Source organism: Patella vulgata, chromosome 3 (genome assembly GCF_932274485.2).
Source record: "Patella vulgata chromosome 3, xgPatVulg1.2, whole genome shotgun sequence".
In the NCBI taxonomy this organism is placed as follows: domain Eukaryota; kingdom Metazoa; phylum Mollusca; class Gastropoda; family Patellidae; genus Patella; species Patella vulgata.
The window spans coordinates 50,373,705-50,395,116 of record NC_065881.2 but is presented as its reverse complement, the minus strand read 5'-3'; the positions used below and the strand labels follow the sequence as shown (position 1 = coordinate 50,395,116).

Sequence of the window (21,412 nt, the reverse complement as noted above, 5' to 3'; positions counted from 1 at the left end):
TTTTATCATGTTCATCGAGTCGATTTGTAAGACCAAATTTTTACCGTAGCCGAATAATGCCTATATTCAGACATATTTGTTTGAACTATACTTTAATTGTGTGCACTTATGTCCTGGTCGTGCAAACAAAAGATAGAGTGGATTGAGGAATAAATGGCGGCAATAATACAGTAGGAAAAAACTGCTCTGAGCAATGGGTGGGAAATCTTCTTTCAATTTATTTCTGAAATACGATTAGATTGGCAACAATAACTATAAAACATGGCATTGAGGATTGAGGGATACTACTTGATCAGGCCTACCAACACTCTTAGTGAATATGTTTCATAACGAAAAATAAATCATTGAATTGATTGAATACAGATTCCAGTTTCAACTAACAATTTAAGTAAGTCCTGAATCAACGACTGTAGTCGAACATACTAAGTATGATTTAGATAATTTTAAAAAGTACATGTATTTATCCTGCTTCCGTTTAATTAAATTGAAAAGTTTTAGCCTTTGTGTGCATAACAGATGTAAAATCGGGTAGAACCGCATTACAAAACATTATACTATCTTGTTATCATTATGACAAGGGGTAAGATGGCCCCCATCTCTTCTCACGACAGCAATTTTTTAAAAACTAGACTTTCTGAGATACAAGGACTTTTTAATTTTGTGTTTCTATCCATTTAAGACCCCTCCCCCTCCTATTTATAATTTGAAAAATATATAATTAATTGATTTGCGTAATACCGGGTTCGTGCCCTTTACTTTAATACTGCAGGGATTTCTTTTTTTTTTGGCGGGGGGGGGGGGGTAAAGATTGTTGATGTTCTGATCTAAGGTGTAGAAAAAACGATTCATGTTTTCTTTCCACCTTTATATGATATAGTGGCATAGTGCGAAAAGATAATGATTCATCTATAGGACTCAGCCAGTATGCTAAACCTTGTGAATAAACAAGCAATATCATGATATTTGTTTCAACGAATGTGACGTCCATAACACGTTACACATTTCAAGGGCCTTTACTCTTAACAGTAATTATCGTAAATCCTAATCATATAACACACTTTTTACGGAATAACAATTACTATTGGTTATTACACTGCAACGTTTCAACAAGATTTCATAAGTCTTTTTCAAGAATACATAGTTAAAATAGAATGAGAAAATATGAATATTATATAATATATACAATGAATTAGTTGTCCATGCTAATAGGAAGAAACCAAGTACATCCATCGTTTAAATCACTTGAAGGATTTCAGCATAATTTTGATATACCTAAGGTCGTCAATTTTCACGTTTATTTACATAAGAACAAGGTGACAGATAGGTGCTGACTAGATATGATCTGAGCTTTTTGACTAGTGGCTAGTGTGGGGGTTAAAAACCTGCATGACAGAAAGTTGGGTTCGATCCCTTGGTATGCTTTCTGAAATGTCCAGCACAGACCTCGACAAGATTCCCAATGTGTAAGGAATGTCGATGAAAAGAATTATTATATGACCTCGAAAATACTTTAGATAATAGAAAAGATTTTGCATAGGGCAAAGAACACTTTCTGTTTTTCTAAAGGTTGTATTTTTATTCTGCTGCACTACCCGCTTGCGTATGTTACCGAAATCATTTACATATAATATCATATATTACTGTGTTGTTAACTTTGAAGATGTTTTCTATACTGGGATATGAGACACATTATTTATGACAAAGAGGCCCTTGAATATAATATAAATATAGCTATATCGTATTTTGCCATTTAAAGTGTTGAATAGCGGTATATTCAGTTTATCAACATCTATATAAATCACAGAGACAGGTTTATATGTGACATTTGTGTAAGATGGTGTTCTAGGCAAGACGTCAGATTTACACACCGATTTCAACTAATTTATACTACCAGCAAGCTCCGCCCAACAATACATTTATGCATGAAGCTAAACATTGAGACAATCTAGACCCGTAGAACTGAGGTGCGGTGGGGGTCAGCTCTCGATATGGAAATCTATCGCCACCCTTTCCTCCGTGCACATACAGTGGCACTTGCACTAGTTTTTGCTCAATTTAATGTAACGCTGCCTAAAGGTACATCGAGCGAATTTTGTCACCCAATCAACCAAGAAAGTTATACCTGTAGAATATAATGGCTGCTACGTTAAAATGTGTAGATTGCCAGGACATACACCCCCACCCTATTTCAGGGCGAGACAAAGTAACTGCATTGTATTTTGGTGCTATTTAGGTACAAACCGACTGTCAAGAAAATATATCTTTAACAAGGTCAGTATTATGTCATGTTATTTTTTTCAGAATTTTTTAATGGATAAGTTTTCATGTTTAGGATAATAAGAGACAGCTTTATGGATAAAATTCATTAGGTTAATTAACTGCAACGTTTCAATGAGGGTACTCTCGCCGTTATATCTCCCCTAATCTCATGATGTAATTGTTTTTTTTTTAATAAAGCACCCCCTCCCTCTCAGTCTTTTGCATGAAATCGTTTGTTGACTGCTGGTAGGTCTAGGCTGCAATGCAACACCATGGACCGTATATAGATGCACAGGCAACGATTCCTGTTGGTTGGATTCTCTGCCGCTCGCAAATCAAGCGATGTGATTTTCACATTGCGGGATTTTATACAGATTAATTTCTCGAACTTCTCCTTAGGATTTAAGGTATTTTTATAGTTACATGGTAATTTTCCAACCCGATAAGTATTCCTATCCGGTAGTGACGAATTTCTCTAGTTTAGAACTTTGAAATTTCCAAATGCAGCAGTTGAAAATTGTGAAATGATCGATTTTAACATTTTTCGTAGTTTTGTAAGCATTATGGTTTTGCATAATACTCCTAATTCCCGCGTGTATGGAGGATTTTAAAATTATGAAAATACAGTTCAGGTATAATACTGTCCGGAATGATGATTAATTGTGCAGCAGTAAAATTTAAAAAAGTGTTTCAGTAGGTTTGTTTTCAACGAAAACTCGACATGTTTTTTTCGGATTCAGATGGGCGCGTCCGAAGTAAACAAAGACGATGTGTTGATACATTTACACCCCCAATCATCAGTTAGTAGTCTATCTATGTATGGGTTGCAAAAAAAAGTAGCAAGGTTAATAAAGACATTATGAATTGATTTCTGTTTCTTTGCTTTTAGGGGGATCACGTGGCTAAGTGGGTAAGACGCTGGCTCACTAGCCTGGAGGTCGGGTGTTCGATCCCTGCATTGGCCGAGAAAGTTCATCCAGATTTTCCGGCTTGGTTCTCCCTTGTCAGTGATGCAGGACGGAGGGCCTGACAAGGACAGCTGCCTAGTCGTTCGGATGGGACGATAAACCGAGGTCCCGTGTACACATTGGTGTGCACGTAAAAAATCCCTTGACAGTTGGAATTCGATACAAGAGTAGGTCAAATGCCGATGTCCGGGCAAAATTCCATCATAGCACACTGTATGGCGTATACCCGTCTTCATTAGCCCAGTTCAGAGCAGAACAGTAGGACGTTAAACCCCATTTCATTTCATTTCTTTGCTTTTAAACTTAATACTGGTAATTGCGCGAGGGGAGGTAATTTTATTTTAGTCATGATTGTCCGGTCTATTTTTTGCCGCGGCACATAATTTTAAAGGCTTCGTGGACGTTGCCCGTTCATCTATACACGGTCCATGGCAATACTATGGAGGTTATTTAAATTCTAGGAAAGGTGATCTGTTTAATATATTGCAGTGGTTAAAAAATGAGTGACAACGAGAAATATGCTAAGTAGGAATTTTGCAAGATTCAAGTTTCTTAGACTAACTCACAGACATTTCCTGTCACGATCAATTGCTGAAAGTAGGGCATTATCGTCCAGTCATCTCGTAAACAGATTAGGCAAATTAAATATTATAATGTTGACCTAAAACGGTGCCCATACGAAACGCTTATCCAAAAATGTTAATTGTCCCGCCCTAAAAGCTGACGTATCTATACTTTCTATATATGAAGGAGCGGGTTTTGCCTTTAGATATCATCCGGCGTTCCTAGCTGTACGTTTAGCTGCCTCGGCTTAGAAGGAGAGAGAGTGAAATGGGGTTTAACGTCCACTCGACACAAACTAGGTCATTTCGAGACTAACATATGGTTTAATTTTATTTCCACAATTCACTTGCGCGTATGGGTCTTTAGCGGTGGGAGGAAACCGGGGGATCCGGAGAAAACACACGAGGTTGGACAGGCGACCCTACTCCTTGTCACGTACAACCGAGGAATCGAAACCACGCCAGTTGACTCAATGACAAACCACGTGCTAACCATTCGGCCATCCAACCAACCCCCCTCGGCTTAGAGGCTGGGATGGAGATAATGTAGTGTTTCAGCCGTTAGCTTTGAGTTCTAGACTTGTAAATATTATAATAACTCATAATGTACTATCATAGATGTTGTAGTTTCCCGTATTTGATATATTAACATAGTTAATGTGATTGTGACATGTTCGGGTTCTTTGTGGTTATGTAGATTAAGATCATAGGATTTAACATTGAAGTCAATGGGAGCGGATTATTAGTCTGAGATCATTAGATATACAGAAAAGTAGATTTATACAAATGATTAATTTTCAGGACTGAAACACGCCAGATGATTGAGATGGGTACATGTTGGATTTAGAAAGGTCCGTAGTTTGTGGAAATGATTAATACTGTTTTGAATGTAATATATTTTATCTTGAGCGCCGGCAACAGGCGAATGAAAGTTGAGTTGAACAAAATATAGATACACCCGCCCCAAATAAACTGGTATACACCACCACCAACAACCATATGTATTAACAAAGGTGTGCAAAGTCCGTGAACCAATAAAAATCCAGGGTTATGATTAAAAATGATCTCCAAATTTGGCAGGGCGGGGTAGAGGCAGGTGTGTAACATACATATATACCAACCGTTCTAAATGCAAAACTCCGGGCGCCGGGTGCTAATGTGTGCAAACTTGATTTAGTCGTTTATGTCGAACACGAAGTCAAGTTTATGATCGAAGATGATACGATGAATATATACCAAACGCAATACATAATGGTACTGCTATCTTACACTTATATACTCTTTTTGACAAGTCTTATCTCATTTTGTTGAATTGTCTTTCGGGTCATAAACTCTTCCTTTGTCATACACGTGTAAATAAACGATAGATTAATCAAAGTGTATAGCACCATAAAGATGTCATAACATAATTTACATTAACCCATAGTTCCTTATCGAATTTAAGCAAAATGTGGATTGAATTTAGGATCAAACGAGAACTCTTCCGCTGCAGTTATTTTTTGTTTTGCTGGCAAAGAAAAAACACCCGCTTCGCCCGAAAACAAAACAAGACAACAAAACACCATTTTCTCTCTTTTTTATTGGCATTATATTTATTATATTATAAATATTTATAATAACTAACAATATTTCATTTACAATTACATTATAAACTATTAACAAATATCAGATTGCAATGCAGTTTTACTTTTAAAATACGGACCTATTACACTTCTTGAAATATGATCGAGAATTCTACTTCAAATTCATGTTTAAATAAAATTCTAATAATATAGCTGGGGTACAAATTTTATAATTTTCCACCTGCTTAAAATTAATGCGGTTCATTTTATTTTTGATGTACCCTATTGTACAATAAAGGAAACGAAATTGCAATCCAGTAGATTTGATTTTGTGGCACGTGAGTGTAAAGTTACTTTGTAAAGTAAATTCATGTATTTTAGTCCTATTAACCTTCCGAATGTAACTTTTCATTGTGAATCCGAGGCCTGTTTGCCAAAATTGTATGATACCAAAAGGGAAATCTTCGATTCCATTTTCGGAATTCATAAAAAATTATAATAACAATAAAATCAAAGTATTTCCAGAAACAGACCCAGTCTTTTCCAACACTGTTCGAAAATCAATAATGCTTAAAACAAAAGTTAAATAATATCTTTCAATATACTTTAATCACAGTCCACGAACCGGTTTCGTCCAATATAAAATTCTTGAGTACAAGCACCACAAGCATTCAATCTGTAAATGGAACAACAACATTGTCATGCGTGAGGATATTCATGGATGACGAAATGGTGGGGCGTTATTCCAGTGCTTACCAAACCTGGGGCTTATCTCGATCCTTCCTGTCTAAACTGTCTATGTTTCGATAACAACAAATAATTATTTCCTAAACAGAACCACCGCCATTGTGGTAACTGGCTACTTGTTCACACAATGCCGTTCACGCAATGGCTTATGAGACATGTCTTAATCCACCAGATGAAATGCATCCTGCATAATCTCAAATACAAACTTCATTTCTCCCCTCAACCAATAGTAAGACATACTATGAATCCATACAACCTTTGGCACCGTATATCAGCACTAATTTGTCCATAGTATATAATATTCGTTGTGGTCGAGTGGAGAAGGTATAGACAGGACCTATTTAGAATATCTTTGTGCTATCTTTGTGGGTTGCTAAAGGCCAATCGTAAAAACGAGACAAAAAAATGAAGGCTATTTTTTTCTAGGATAATACATTTTTTTACATTATTATCAGCATATTCATTATTATTATCTAACGAAAAAAAGGTTCTTTATTTCATGGAATTAATTATAAAGCCGATCCAGGCTTATGTCAAAATAAGATCAAAAGTGCATGAGATTGGCCTGTAGATAGGCAACTCAACATGACAGACTGTAAATATCAAGGCATATAAACTTTTTATGATTAATTTTTGATAAAAAAAATATATATTGGAAGCAAGATGAGAACAACGAGATTATGCTTGAATAACCCCTAATATCACAAAGATTTAATAGAGAGGTGTATAATTGATATTTATCTCCTTGTAACAGAATTATATCTAACCATACCCGATGCGACTCAAAGGACACAAGATATGGCACCAAACCACCGGGTTACCTCACGACACCATGAATCATTAGTAACTATACTATTTATTGACAATATAGATATACTTACACACATCTGAGAGGTGGCATACCAGCATAACGGCTCAGATTATTGTGGTATCTTTTGCAATAACAATATCCCTTCTTCCAGATAGTTTGGGCTGCATTGTAGTCACCGCAATTGAGTTTCTGAATACCGCGAATACATTCTAAATATAAGAGTTAAATTGCATGGGGATAAAATATATGAATTTAAAGGCTCGATGCGTCATTTGTATTTTCGCCTAAAAATAAAAAAAAATCGCACGGCTCAATATTCGCTAAATATGTACTCAGATTAATTATTTAACATTTAATTAAGAAAGAAATCGAAATACCAACTCTAGATAATCTCCCGATTCAATCCGTTGTAAACTAGGTCCATCTAGTTTCTCCGCTGCCAATAAAAGATAGTAGCGTCTTGTTACGCTCGAGTAGCATGAAGATTAAATTTTCAAAATATTGTAGTTTGAAAGGGATTCCTATATCGCTAAATAACGCATTGAGCCTTTAAAATATTCAGGCATCCAAGACAACCCTATTAGCACCCGAAACTTTGAGCACCAATTGTTAATTTGGGAAAGTGTATTGGCTATGTGAACCTTCTGGTGATTACAAACAGTTCCATAATCGAGAAATCGACTTAGTTGGTGAATAAAATGTATTAACAGACACAATCCATGTACCAGGAGTATTATTACGAATTGCAATTTTGTTTTTGGTTTAAACTGTTGACTATAGAAAAACAAAATCAGTTACATCTGCACATTGGTGGACACCTAAAACAAAGAGATCAAACGTACCTGGCACCTTTTCTATGTTTTTGTCACGTAGCATTCCCATAACAGCTGAAAAATACAATTCAAGCACAATATATTACATAAGATCTTGAAAACTCCCGAATATAATTTTGATAGTTTAGCATTTAGAAAATCCACTTATTGTTTACTCGATTTCGTCTAACGTTTTATGAACGTATTCCTTTTTGGATCATACGCGTATAGATGAAGACATGTTTCTTCAACACTTGCGACTGATTATCAGCTGTGAAGGTAAATGTTTTTCTGCAACAGACATTAAACGATCAAGGTAGTGTAGTACTACTGCCTTTCTTGTTGCATCAGGCGTTAACCTATACTACTACTGTCTCTCTTCCAATCTGTCATTTGAGTTTGATTCCCTTTAGGATTTTTTTGGTCAATATAGCCCAGTTGGAGCTGACGTGCTATAAAACTCCATTTCATTCATTCATTCATTCATTCATTCATTTAGGAGTTATGGTAATATATATTATATATATACATATACATATGTATATTAATACCACTATTATAAATTATTTGGAGAATTCTATGGAGAACTGATATGCATATATATACTAATATTTGTGGCTGTCTTTCTGTTCAGGGTTTGTCCCGGGGCCAATATTTGGTGTATAGTGATAGCTCGGACCGGGGAGTAACACAGACGAATGTAGGGCGAAAGTTATTTTTAGTCTTTCTCTCCCGTTACCCCTTTTCCATGGCGATTTTGTTGACTTTTTGGTGTAGAATCGAAGAAAGGGGTTTGAAAATACATTTTCTGCTAGGTTTTGGTGAATATTCATGATTTTGAGGCGAAAGGATACAAGAGTTGAGAGGTTGGTTAGGTTGAAATGTAGGGCCGAAAATTGCATGTTTACTTGTCTCTACTTCCAGCTTGTGTATCTCAAGTTTTTCATGGTGAACCTCATATATGCTTTTGGGCAAAAGTTTGCCACATGTTGCTCCATTTGTGGCAGAAAGCGTTCTACCCAACGAAAATTTGGGAAAAAGTTAGATCCGGTATAAGAGACAAGAATTAACATTAAAGTCAATGGGAAAATCATTAGTGATTTGTGGCCGTCTACCACTGTCGGTTTCGGAGTTATGCTACTTCCGGTTAATGACTATACCGTGCTACGCCAGATCAACCGCTAGTATATATATAAACACTACGATATGTTTCATAAATGTATTCTAAAAACAAGAATATTGGTGTATAATTATGTACTTACCTTGTAACGTGTATTTATGTTGGTTTTCTGAAATAAATGCGATAATATAATTACATCTGTATTTTATTGCATTCCGAACTATAAGATACACGAGTTATATGATGATTGTGCAATCTAATTGTGCAATCCCACATTCCGTCGTTTGGTTACTAATAGCATCCTTGTATAACGGATGTGTACATCGGTCGCTTTGTTATATGTAAGAAAAAGGGGCAGAAATATTCTGGTCTCAATGTTCGTGGACCGAAAAGAAGGATTGTTCAGGCTTCGGTTAACGATCCAGCAGAAAAAAGGGATGAAATAAACATTAAGTATAGATATAAATTTAAGATAGCCATAACTTCCGTCAGATTTAATAGTCTTCGAAATAACATGCTTTGTGGTAAGACTACTCTATATTGACCTTTCAATCTGCATAACATTTTTAACAACTTCAGAACTTTATTATTATGTTTAATTTAAGAAGGTGACAAACCCCAACGTCCCCCACCCACATCCACCTCTGTTGAACTCAGAGTTGAGCTTCTGTGAATATGCCTAATCTGTTTCACCGTACAAGATGACTGGCCGTTAAGTTCACGTGCAGCATAGGTCTATGTGCGATGTTATAGCCTAACACTGGCACTGTCTACAGCGGACGTTGTAACACAAATTGACCCGTGCGGAACTGGTGCCTTTTACTCATTCACACTAAATATATATGTTTTATCTATATATATACTTCCAACACGTTTTTTCTTCATAATTTAAACAAAAATATTTTAGTATTTAACTTGAAGAAGAAAATAAGTTAATATTGAGAGCACATCCCTTTCAGAGATAGTAGCGGCCAGGCGAATATTTACTGCTGATCAGTTTGGAATATGCATAGTCTCTACCATGTTACTATATCGTTTCTCCTGCCCTTGTTTTGTCGTGCAGTTATCCTGCATTGTCTCTTTGCTTCCTGTTTCTAAATCAAATATGTAGAAGATAAAAATAAGAAACTTACCACCGTTCACTGTACACAACTGGGGCTGGTAGAATGTGGGTACACACACTGCCATAGTGGGATTCCCTTGACCTTGCATACGCAAATTCATTGAATTCATCATTACTTGACTTGCCATTCCAGGGTTTGGCATTCCTAATCTCTGCATTCCTGGGCCTGGCATCTGGTTAGGCCCCGTAGCTTGGTCGGTCATTCCTGCGTTAGGCATCCATAGTTTTGGCATTCCTGGGCTGGGAATTCCCGAGGGGGGCATTGCTCTATTAGGCGTCCCCGAACGGGGCATTCCTGGATTAGGCATTGCTGAATTAGACATTCCTGGGTTGGGCATTGCTAAGTTAGGATTTCCTGGAATAGGCATGCCTTGGTTTGGCAATGCTTGGTTGGGCATTTGACCTGGCATGCTCATCTGACTGAATTGCGCGAAAGGTTGTCGTGCAGATTGTCCCCATATCGCGGCCAGATTTGGTGGCTGAGTTCGGGGTACTTGAGTTGGTTGTGTATTGGGATTTGGACTGAATGGAAACCGGTTCCCTGTAAATATAAATAATTATAGAAATAGTTGCTCTATTGTGATGTGAATTTCAGAATTGTAATATTGATCCCCAGATATTTCTAAAAATACACGTGTTTGAATGAAGCAATTATATTGGCTTTTGACCATGTTTTTTTCTAGTTTCTGTAGCTCAATTAAAATGTTCTTTACTAACACACATCGTATATAAAAGTCATGGACCGTAAAACATCGCAAGATACGATAAAATAACACATTAAAAAAAATGAAATAGGTCATAGCACACAATAGTTTTGTATTTGTTTATACTGACTTAATTTATAAATTCTTATGCTCAGTTAACTGTTTATGACAACGATTGACATCACAATTCAGATCCGGAAGATGGCATAGCTAAAAACAGTTTACACATTTACTATTGCTCTCAACTGATGATTTATTTTATAATATTATAGTTTTTTGTCTTTCCTTGTAAATAATTATTCAAATTTAAGATGTTTATAAGTATTTGAATAAGAACAGGGATGAAGTTGAAGAAAAAATCAACGAGCGGTTGCCAGACAAGATACGCCCACATTTTGTAAGAGACGGTTAGAGAACAAGCTAAAAACAAAAGCGATATTTCATACAATTAGGGGTCATAATCCAAAAAGTTACGGTCTTAAATGCGCAAATATCTTTGGGATATTACGATATATTTTGAGTTTCGTCAAAATCGGATAAAAATTGTGACCTCTAGCTTCCATTTTGTCGGACAGTTCGTTTCGATTTTCCCCTTCATTATGGTGGAATAGTGATATATTTAAACGGTTTTTAAAATCCGACCTCTAGAGAAGATACGGTCTGATATGCGCAAATAGCGAAAGCAGCCAAGATCTTTGGGACATAAGTTTCATCAAAATCGCATAATAATTGTGACTTCTATAGGGTCCACAACCTTGGTATGACATACTTTTACACTATTTGCTTGTGACCGCTAGAGACTCCATAAGTTAAAAACGTGATTTTTTGTGCAATCAGGGGCCATAATCCAGGACGTTACAGTCCGATATGAGCAAATATCAACAGGAACCACGATCTTTGGATTATAAACATGCATTTCAAGTTTCATCAAAATCGGACATTTTTTTTTTTCAAGGCAAGGACAATGATTCAACAAATAATTGAGGAATGCTGTTTCAAATCATACTCATCCGAAATGTTAAGGACATAAAATCACGTTTAAAAATGACTCATAAGCAAAGATAAGCGTATTTTGTACTCATTTTGGCTACCCGGGGACAATCACTCTGCGAAAAACTGACAAATTTTAATGAACTTTAAACTCACCCAAGACTTCATAGATTGCAAATAAAATATAACGAGTTACACAACAGTTGAATGGATAATGTAGACACTAAAAAACACAACACAATTTATATGGAATACAATCACTGGTTTATACACATATAGCATGACGTTTCTTGATAACGATAAGAGAATACTTGTCGAAACGTCGTGCCATATGTGTATAAACCAGTGATTGTATTCCATATAAATTGTGTTGTGTTTTTTAATGTGCTCAATCACTAAATGCTACTCAAGGATTATAATGTAGACCCTATAGCAATTGACGAATTTGGGTTTAAAGACAAAATAATCCGGGATAACATATTATATTATAAAGCGAAATACCAGGCAAAATGTACTTTGCAACAAACGCTACACACTCAAGTAAAATAATTCCTAAATAAGTGAGAGGTCCGACATCAACTAAATATAAAATAAAAACGGATAAAAAGTTAGAAATATGGCAATTATAATTAATTAAAATCGGATCTACAATTTAGATTGTTGATAAATGACAGACTGACGAACATGACTCACGACACTATACGTACAACCGTCATATATTGAATGTTAGGATGAATGGGGAAGTTTTAAAATTATTTTATCATTATGAAACTGTTGAATAGATGGGAAGAAGGATGATATTTAAAGGCTAAATAGTAAAATACTTACATAGATCTTGACCTAAAATATGTGGAAATATAGAAGAAAGAGAGTTATAAAATGTCAGTTAAATTACAAATATGCAGCAGAAAGTTCTACCTGTGCTGACTTACAAATAAATCAGAAGCGCTATAATCTATTCCTTTATAAGGCTTCTATTACATTGGAGTATACGATATACGTTATTCGGTATACGGTATATGGTATATCTACGTATAGTATACCGTGTAAACCGCCGTGCCCGTATACCGTATACCGAAAACGTATATTGTATACCCCAATGTTATAGTAGCCTAAGGAATACGTGTACAAGTAAAGACAACTGTAACGCTAGATGGGAATACGGGCAAGGTTTCAGTATATATGTTAAACGTCCTGCCAGCACAATACTATGGTCATTTTGTGTCGTACATTAGATAAAATTTATTTTCTAGCTTTACATATTAAATGATCCCAACATCATTATCTATGGATTCCCTTTATTAACATAGTATGAATTAATCTCAGAAAATAAGATATGTACAAACCTTGACATAGAACGGCCAGGAAACCTGAAATATATGAACATAAATAATATTAATATGTCGATAGGGTTTGTCCCCTCATGACTCAAATGCTTCTATATCTTTGTGATAATTATGTTAAAAACTATTGTCTCTATCGGGTTCATGGGGTTTCTGGAAAAGGGTCGAGATTTTTTAGGTATAAACACGTGTTTCAAGTTTCATCAAAATCGCATCATCATTGTGACCTCAAGAGTCGTCTATATGTTCCTCAACCTTAATATTACATACTTTAACACTAATTGCGTAACGGGAGCGACCCTTTTGTACGCAAATTTTGGTCCGATTTTTGCGAAATTTGAATTCAACCATCATTAGGGTGTAACAGTGATATATTCCAAGGGTCCATAAGCTAAATTCGCGATTTTTTCGTATAATCAGGGGCCACAATTCAGAGATCTTTGGGTTCTAAACATATATACATTTCAAGTTTCATCACAGTCGGCTAAAAATATCATCTGTAGAGTGTCCACAACCTAAAAGCGTGATTTTTGGTACAATCAAAGGCTATATTCCATGAAGTTACGATCCCATATATGCCAACATCGACAGGAACCGAGATTTTTGGGAGATAAAACTATAAATATAATATTTCAAATTTCGTAAAAATTGGATAAAAATTGTGACCTGTAGACTGTCCACAAACAAATTGTGAACGGGTGGGCAGGGGTGACGACATTATACTTCCAGATGAAAATGTGGGCGTAAAAAAATCTGTTAAATAGTACAGCCTCTATTGCGTTCAAAACGTTTTCTGAAAAGCGGTAACTCCGGAACGAAAAGTCGAGGAGTGCTGAAAATCAATATAGTTCATCCACTCAGAGTTCGACACTACAGCCTCTATCGATTTCACAAGGCAAAGGGATGATATTCATGAATGGAAAGTCGCGAAAAGCTAAAAATAGATAGGGTTTATCGTCTCGTGACCCCAATGCTTACAACCAAATTAGAAAAAAAATCGTTAAAAAATTTTAGCCCCCCCCCCCTCCATCGCGTCTTTTGCCAAAGGGGTTAACTCCGTAACGCAAAGTCGTAGAACACTGAGTATCAATAGGGTTTGTCCTCTCATGATAAAAATGTTTCACACCAAGATTTTCTGCAAACGGGCGATAACTCTGGAACTGGAACCGAAAGAGGCTGAAATTCAATAGGGTTCCTCCAATCATAACGTCAATGTATCCCACCAAATTTAAAAACAATCTGTTAAAAGCTATAGCCTATATCGCGTTCACAAGGTTTTCGGGAAAAGGGGATGTATGCCCTGGCACGAAGGGTCGTAGAATGTTGAATGTTGATAGGGTTCGTTTTTTCATGACCGTGATGCTTACACCAAATTTGAAAAGAATCCGCAAAATACTGTAGCCTGTATCGCGTTCACAAGCCCAGTGTTTGCGACAGATCGACGGACTGGGTGACGACATAAATGTGAGCGCATAAAATAGGAATTGTTGAACTACTGTTACAGTAAGTGAACATAGTGTAAGACAAGCTGTCACGGTAAAATACTTAAGCATTGTCAGATTTAAAGAGGTGGCTTGTTATTCAGGGAGATTTTTACCGTCGATATTTTAATTGTGATCTCTTGATTAAAGGGTTAAGTAGTCAATTTGAGTACATTTCTGGGGGATGGATTAAATTTCAAAAACGAAAATGGCCATAAATGCCATTAAGATTATTATTTCGTTGAAGAATGCTGGGTTACGGGCCTGTGGGGTAAAAGGTTATTTGACCTTAATTGGACAATAAAAGCAGTTCGAATGACTCTGTCCTTACAGATTGGATTAATTAGCGGTGACAGGAATCCGGGGGACCCGGAGATAACCAACGCGGATAGACAGGCGATCCTTGTCACGTACAATTGACTTAATCACGGACCCTATGATGTAAAGCAGAACGCGTTAGAATATTCGCCCCCTCCCACCCGAAATATAGTTATCATTCTGATAAATTGTGCATCTCTGTGTTATTATGGTATTATATACATTGGATATAAGATATGATTTAAGGCTTCTATTTTCTCAATTACTGACTATTTGATCGATTTATTACGACATATGTTGACATGATTCGTAGCGCATAATAAGGAGCTTGTCAATTATGTATGGAAAAAGGATTCATTTTATTCTAATTCAAAGACGTATTTAGAATCAGATAGGAATATAAATCATGAAATTAGAAAAAAAGAAAGACGTCCCGTTGCGATGGCCAATTCGCTACAAGATCTGTCAACACCTTCCCGCATAAATGTGATTACAGAACTTAAAGTAATTTAATGGGTGGACATTTATTACTTAGATGTGCGTTATACAAAAATAAATAGACTTCGGTGGCATACTACGTACATGTTAAGATAAGAATGATGAAAAGCGGAAATTTGACATTAAATATTATTTTTGAACGTAAATGTAAATGTATGACAGTATTCTTGTTTTTAAACAAGAATACTGTCATACATTTACATTTATGGTTAAAGCGTGACGCCTTTGTCTTACATCGTCGATTATTTTAAGCACTGTTAGTCAGATTTTTTACGATTTCACCACTCAATTATTACACGTCTCATAAAGGTGTAAAACACTTATTATTTGCTGTTTTCTATATCCAGATATTACGGTATTTATTGCACAAAACATTATGCATGCATTATTCTATGCATACATAATTAATTACCTTACCCATCTGAAAATTAAATATTTCCTAGAATATCCTGATATAATTGGTATTTGACTGAATAAACTTTTAATGCACAGGATTCAGATTAACACTAAATCAAGAAACATTAAGGAACGCGGTAAAATTGCATTTTGAGTTTCACTCAGGGTTCGAAACTGAGCCCTTTACTATTAAGAACTTGGGTATAAACTATTTAGGTTTTAAAGCGAAAGGTCACTAATTAATACGTTTAGAAAAACTGATACAAACTTTTTATGCTTAGCTATGTACAAAGGACATTAGTGAACAAACCAAAATAGAAATGTCTGGTAACAAATTATTATTATCTCGAGATACCATGTTTCCCGGAAGACAGATTCAGTTTTAACCATGTTTGTCAGGCGACAAGACACCTAATTGTTATGTCACTGTGAAAGCTACATATAAGCACGTAGCTTTATATATTGGGTAATAATGTTCATTATAAATAAATGTCTATGTTTTGACGGATAACTTAACGTGTTCCGTTATGTCAGCTGTCTACACGAGAAAGTTGACATCATTAATTATCCAATTTCACACGTAACAAAAACTAACTTATCAGAGTCATACATAAATGGAGAGGCAATATTTCTTAAATCTACATTTATTTTAGCTTATATTTAATTAATGTCATAAAAATATATGGACATTTCGAAATATACCTTTAAACGGGCGGTTCGAATCGTTTTTCGATTACACGTTCAGGACGATGGGAATAACATAACTGTTATGTAGTCATGCATTTGTGTTTAGCGTATATGTATATTTGTGACGCAGTTATTCATGTACATTTAGAGAGTAACACAATTGTTATGTAGGTATACATGTACATTTAGCGTATAACACAATAGTTATGTAAGTACATTTGACGTATTACACAATTGTTATGGATGACCGAATGGTTGGTTTAACGCGTGCGCTTTGCTTTAGGTATAAGATCTGTCATTGCGTCAATTCCCTTCGTTACCTATTTACATGTGTACATTTAGTTTAGAGTAAAATTGTTATGTATTCATACATGTACATTTAGATAAAAGAATTATTATGAATGTTTACCTTAGAATATAACTTTTAGGTTGATGCATGTACATTTAGCATACATCATTGTTATTTATCCATACATGCAAATTTAGTGTATATCATTAAAGAGTTATTAATGATCAGAAATTCGCCAGTGTATCTGTTATCACTCGTCACTCCAGTTAGTTATATAGAAGGGTAACTCGTGTTTTCCCTTTGCGTTCGGCACTACCCTTTCTTGAAAGCTTCATAACGCATCTATCGTAGCAATGATTACTGTGTTAAAATTATGTTGGGGACGTGTTTAACCAGTGCTATAACATATGTGATAATGACTGACACAAATATTATCCTTTAATTGTTAATTAAGTATAGACTGTAGATTATACATTGCGGATATAGCATAAACGATTATATTGCTACATACCAACAAGACACGAAAGCTGCAACATTTTGACGGCGCTACTCAACATTCTGAAATAAAACCATAAGTGTAAGACCAATATGGTCAAATAAAACAATTATAAAATGTCAATAAGGGTTGTTGAGTATGCATTAAGGGATGTTTCCGAAATAGGAATTTGTGAATAAAACTGTATCACGAAGAGCACCTGGCAGTAAAAATAGGCTACTGTAGCCAAAGAACCATCGGATTATATCACTTTACCACATTTATTCCAAAACATGTTACTCTTTTTTCACAAATAACTGTATATTTATGAAATTCGTAATACGTATAATCCTTTAATAGTAATTAGCGATTGACAACATTCAATACACAACGACCATCAATATAGAATACAAACACTGGTTTATTATCCATATATCGCAACGTTTCGACAAGTTTTCTCTTGTTGTTTCAAGCACAAATGATTATAAATTAAAACTTGATATATAACTATCATCTGAGTTTGAAAACAATGATAGAGCATTTGTCGAAAAATCGCGCTGTATGGAAAATAAGCCAGTGACTATGTTCCATTACTGTAAATGTTACCCTTTAATTTACTATCATTTGTCGAAACGCCGCACTAAATGTAGAATACACGAATATTTGCAATCCTATGTAAATAATTACAAAACACTTGTCGGGCTATATGTATGATAAACTAGTGATTATATTTCATATAAATGGTCGTTATGGTTCCGAAATAAGTAGCCATTAAAATATAATGTGATAATTATCTAATAGATAAAATTTTCAGAACTTATATTTACCTTTAACTCTAGAGCACCCGTCCTCCTTAACTCCTATGATCTACTGTAGCTAAGAAACTGGACGTGTTATCATGAACTATATATGCCATCTTCATCATCGTCATCAACCTCTTTGTCTTAAAATGTCACCCAATTTGCCTGTGGCATTTATACAACTTTTGACTGATAGCTTTAAGAAAATATGGACATCATTATGACCACGTAAATGCCGAATATATAAAAAGCAGTTGAAGAAGAAAGAAGCCTAATTCATAGCAAACCTGTCAAAAGCGACGTCATGACTATGTTGGTCAAACTACCACGAACTATAGGAATATGTCACTTACATATAAATTATTTGAACATTATTTTACCCACCGTAATTCGTTTAGGATCGTGGAACTACGCGGACATTGAGAATTGCGTCAATGATTACCTGTTGTGTAATAGCAGATGATGCTCCGATGGTTTTCTTGTTGTAAGACCAGGAAGCTAAGAGTCTGATATATGGATTTAGTGATGACGTGTAATTGTCATGTCCTAATGTTCGTGTTGACTAATGTTTTTCCTTTAGTGTTGTGTACCTGTAAAATTCGTTTTCCAATGCATGAAACGCACACACCTATGATTTCAGATTACTTAATTACACGAACCCTTGCTTCAGTTGAATCATAAGTTCAAACATAGTACCAACTACGAGTTCGAAAAATTCCTTCATTTGGCTAAAATGGTAAGCGGTTAACTTATCCTTGCCGGAACATCTGGAATGTCTCACATTTTATACGCCTACATCCCCCGTCCGTCGGTTACACCCACGCCATTGAGTTAGATTTAAAACTGATTTTGCTAGTAAGTTAGAACATCTGGAATGTCTCACATTTTATACGCCTACATCCATCCGTCCGTCGGTTACACCCACGCCATTGAGTTAGATTTAAAACTGATTTTGCTAGCGAGTTAGAATCGTGTGTAAAAATGGTCATTGACTGCTGCGATTGTTGATAAACACAATCTACAAATTCTTCACTGTTTTTTGTCGTCAGACTTTTAGGAATAATTAGTAATGGGTTAAAGATGGTCATTAAACGTCGGTATTGATCATTTCGTAACAGACATCAAGGGTTATTGGTCGGTCGATTTCAATCACACTTTGAGGAATCGTTATTTTGGTTTACAAATGATCCCTATATCGACTTGGAGTTTTTTCGTGAAAAAGTATTTCCAGCGTTATTGGCCCTGGCTGAGCTGACTGATAATAAACGCACATTGCCGTTCTCTTAATTTACAGAGTTAAATATTTCAGCAATGTTCAGTACATTTGCAAGTACACCGGTTGTTATTGATTCTCTCTCTATGTTGAAATACTTTCACCCTATTTTTTACTCACTGTTCATAAAATCTTGATATTTTTAACAAGTTTACAGGGCCTTAATATCAAAACCTTGTTTACGCAAACAGGGAGAAACTCAAGAAATGAAGGGTCTTATTAGGGCAGCAAATTCGAAGCATTTACTGCGAATTTAACACTTTTTCTCCGTACCACCATTAACTAAAACCCTAATACTGATAATCAATCTTATTTTGTTTCATTACCAGGTAATCATTAAAATCATATTCATATCACCCTATCCCGGAAGCAGTTTTATATATGCGCATTAAGTTACTTGTTACTGTATCCAATTATTCAAATTAATCCCTTTATGGTTGTGTATGATGTCTGAATAAATACTATTTAAATCAATTACTGTGAATGACTAGGATATTTGTTAACCTGAGTGCATACTATACACAGAAAAAAACAATCTTAAAATCCGAATGCTTATGCTTATTACGTAAATATATGCGAAAGTAAAATGAAAATTTTGACGTATTCTGTCATGCTAGTGGAGCACGTAACAGACCTACGGTGCAAGGAAAGCATGAACCCCCTGCGTCATGAAAAGCACGTTTTGGGAACTCCGCTATTGCACCCAGGAACTTTTTAAAAGCTGCAAACGCATTACGTAACAGGCCTACGGCGCAACGAAAGCATGAACTCTTTGCGTCATGAAAGGCACGTTTTGGTAACACATCTATTGCATTAAGGAACTTTTTAAAAACTGCAAGTGCAGCACGTAACAGGCCTACAACGCAAAAAAAAGCGCGGAGACATTAACGGCTTAATAACGTAAAGGAGACGGTGCAGCTCTTTTGAGACCCGTGCGACGTTCTTTTGCGTCAAGTACTGTGTTGAAAAGATAATTTTTAGTTCACAACCGCCTATCCCACAGAACTCTTCGTAATTGGCTCAAAACGGCTGGATATGGCGCTAAGAGACCCATCAGGCGACCGACAGGGCCACCCACTTTGTTACGTGACCATGGCATAAGGCGTCATAATATGGTGAAAAATTCACTTGACGGATGATACAGCACGGGTATGACTATGTATTAACGTGGCACATGCACATAGGAACATCCTACAGCAGTTCTATTCGACTGCCGCTCTATCATGACCCCAATGTTAAACGGGACCTAAGACAGGTCCTGGACAGGGTTGTGGTGCCCCACTTTGAGAACAATCCTCTTTATAGGCGACAACGCTAGTGCACACCTTGAGCTTGCCATTGTTGTGTTAAATGTATTGTTTAAGACCGGTGCAACACGGAATATTGGGCCCATTTATTCAATCTCACAAACGATGTCTTTGAAGTACCCCCCCCCCCCGTCTTCTATCTAGGACGGCATATAAAGATCAAGTTGCAAATGGAACCATAGAATGTCCATGGAATTTGTAATCCTCGTTTGCGGATTTACAAGGAAAACGCATCCATGTGTTCCGATGGAACGGTGTAGGCTTGCATCAGAAGAGTGAGCATAAACGCTGCTGTCTGGGGCAATTCCGTTTTCTCGCGTTGTACAGAGAAAAAAAAACCAAGCGTAAATATTACATGGTTAAATGTTAACGATACAGTAATCCAGTTTCTATTGGGAATGTCACCATTAGAGATATTTAGATTAGTTTTACTGCAGACCATTCCCCCAGTTAACTGGTGACAGGGTATGCTTACCCTAGACCACTTCTAATTTGCGGAGTTTACATGACTAACATAATAATTTTGTTCTACTTTTAAAATTCTATATAATGTCGTCAACTATGTCTGTTCGTTCTTGGAATCATACCAATCTTGAAACTTTCCCTGCATGTTTTCGCAGTTACTAGCCCTGTGGCCCAAACATTGCGAACCGTCTTCAAGTCAGGGTCCCGAGCAAGAACCCCGTCGAAGGAAACATGTTTTTGTTCTTAATATATTTATTGACTTTCAATTCATTGATTTAATATATTTACAGTTTCCCTCGTCCAGGTTTATAGTCTAATAATAGGTTTTATATCTTCTTTGATTGGCATTTAGTAATTGAACATATTAACACAGGGTACAATTTTATGAATACACAATTACTGGGTTTAATACTAAGCGATG

General features: G+C 35.9%; 1 long non-coding RNA gene across 1 annotated transcript; it reads right to left on the bottom strand.

Annotated features, from left to right (window-relative positions):
• Window positions 1-7,051: 7,051 nt before the first annotated feature.
• On the bottom strand, window positions 7,052-18,819 carry LOC126815564 (uncharacterized). The gene is made up of 9 exons (XR_007677978.2): window positions 18,389-18,819; window positions 17,974-18,142; window positions 17,183-17,229; window positions 13,006-13,029; window positions 12,488-12,499; window positions 9,976-10,506; window positions 8,985-9,011; window positions 7,753-7,797; window positions 7,052-7,119 (listed from the first exon to the last, which is right to left on the bottom strand). It is a non-coding gene; the product is annotated as an uncharacterized LOC126815564 (long non-coding RNA).
• Between the last annotated feature and the right edge of the window lie 2,593 nt (window positions 18,820-21,412).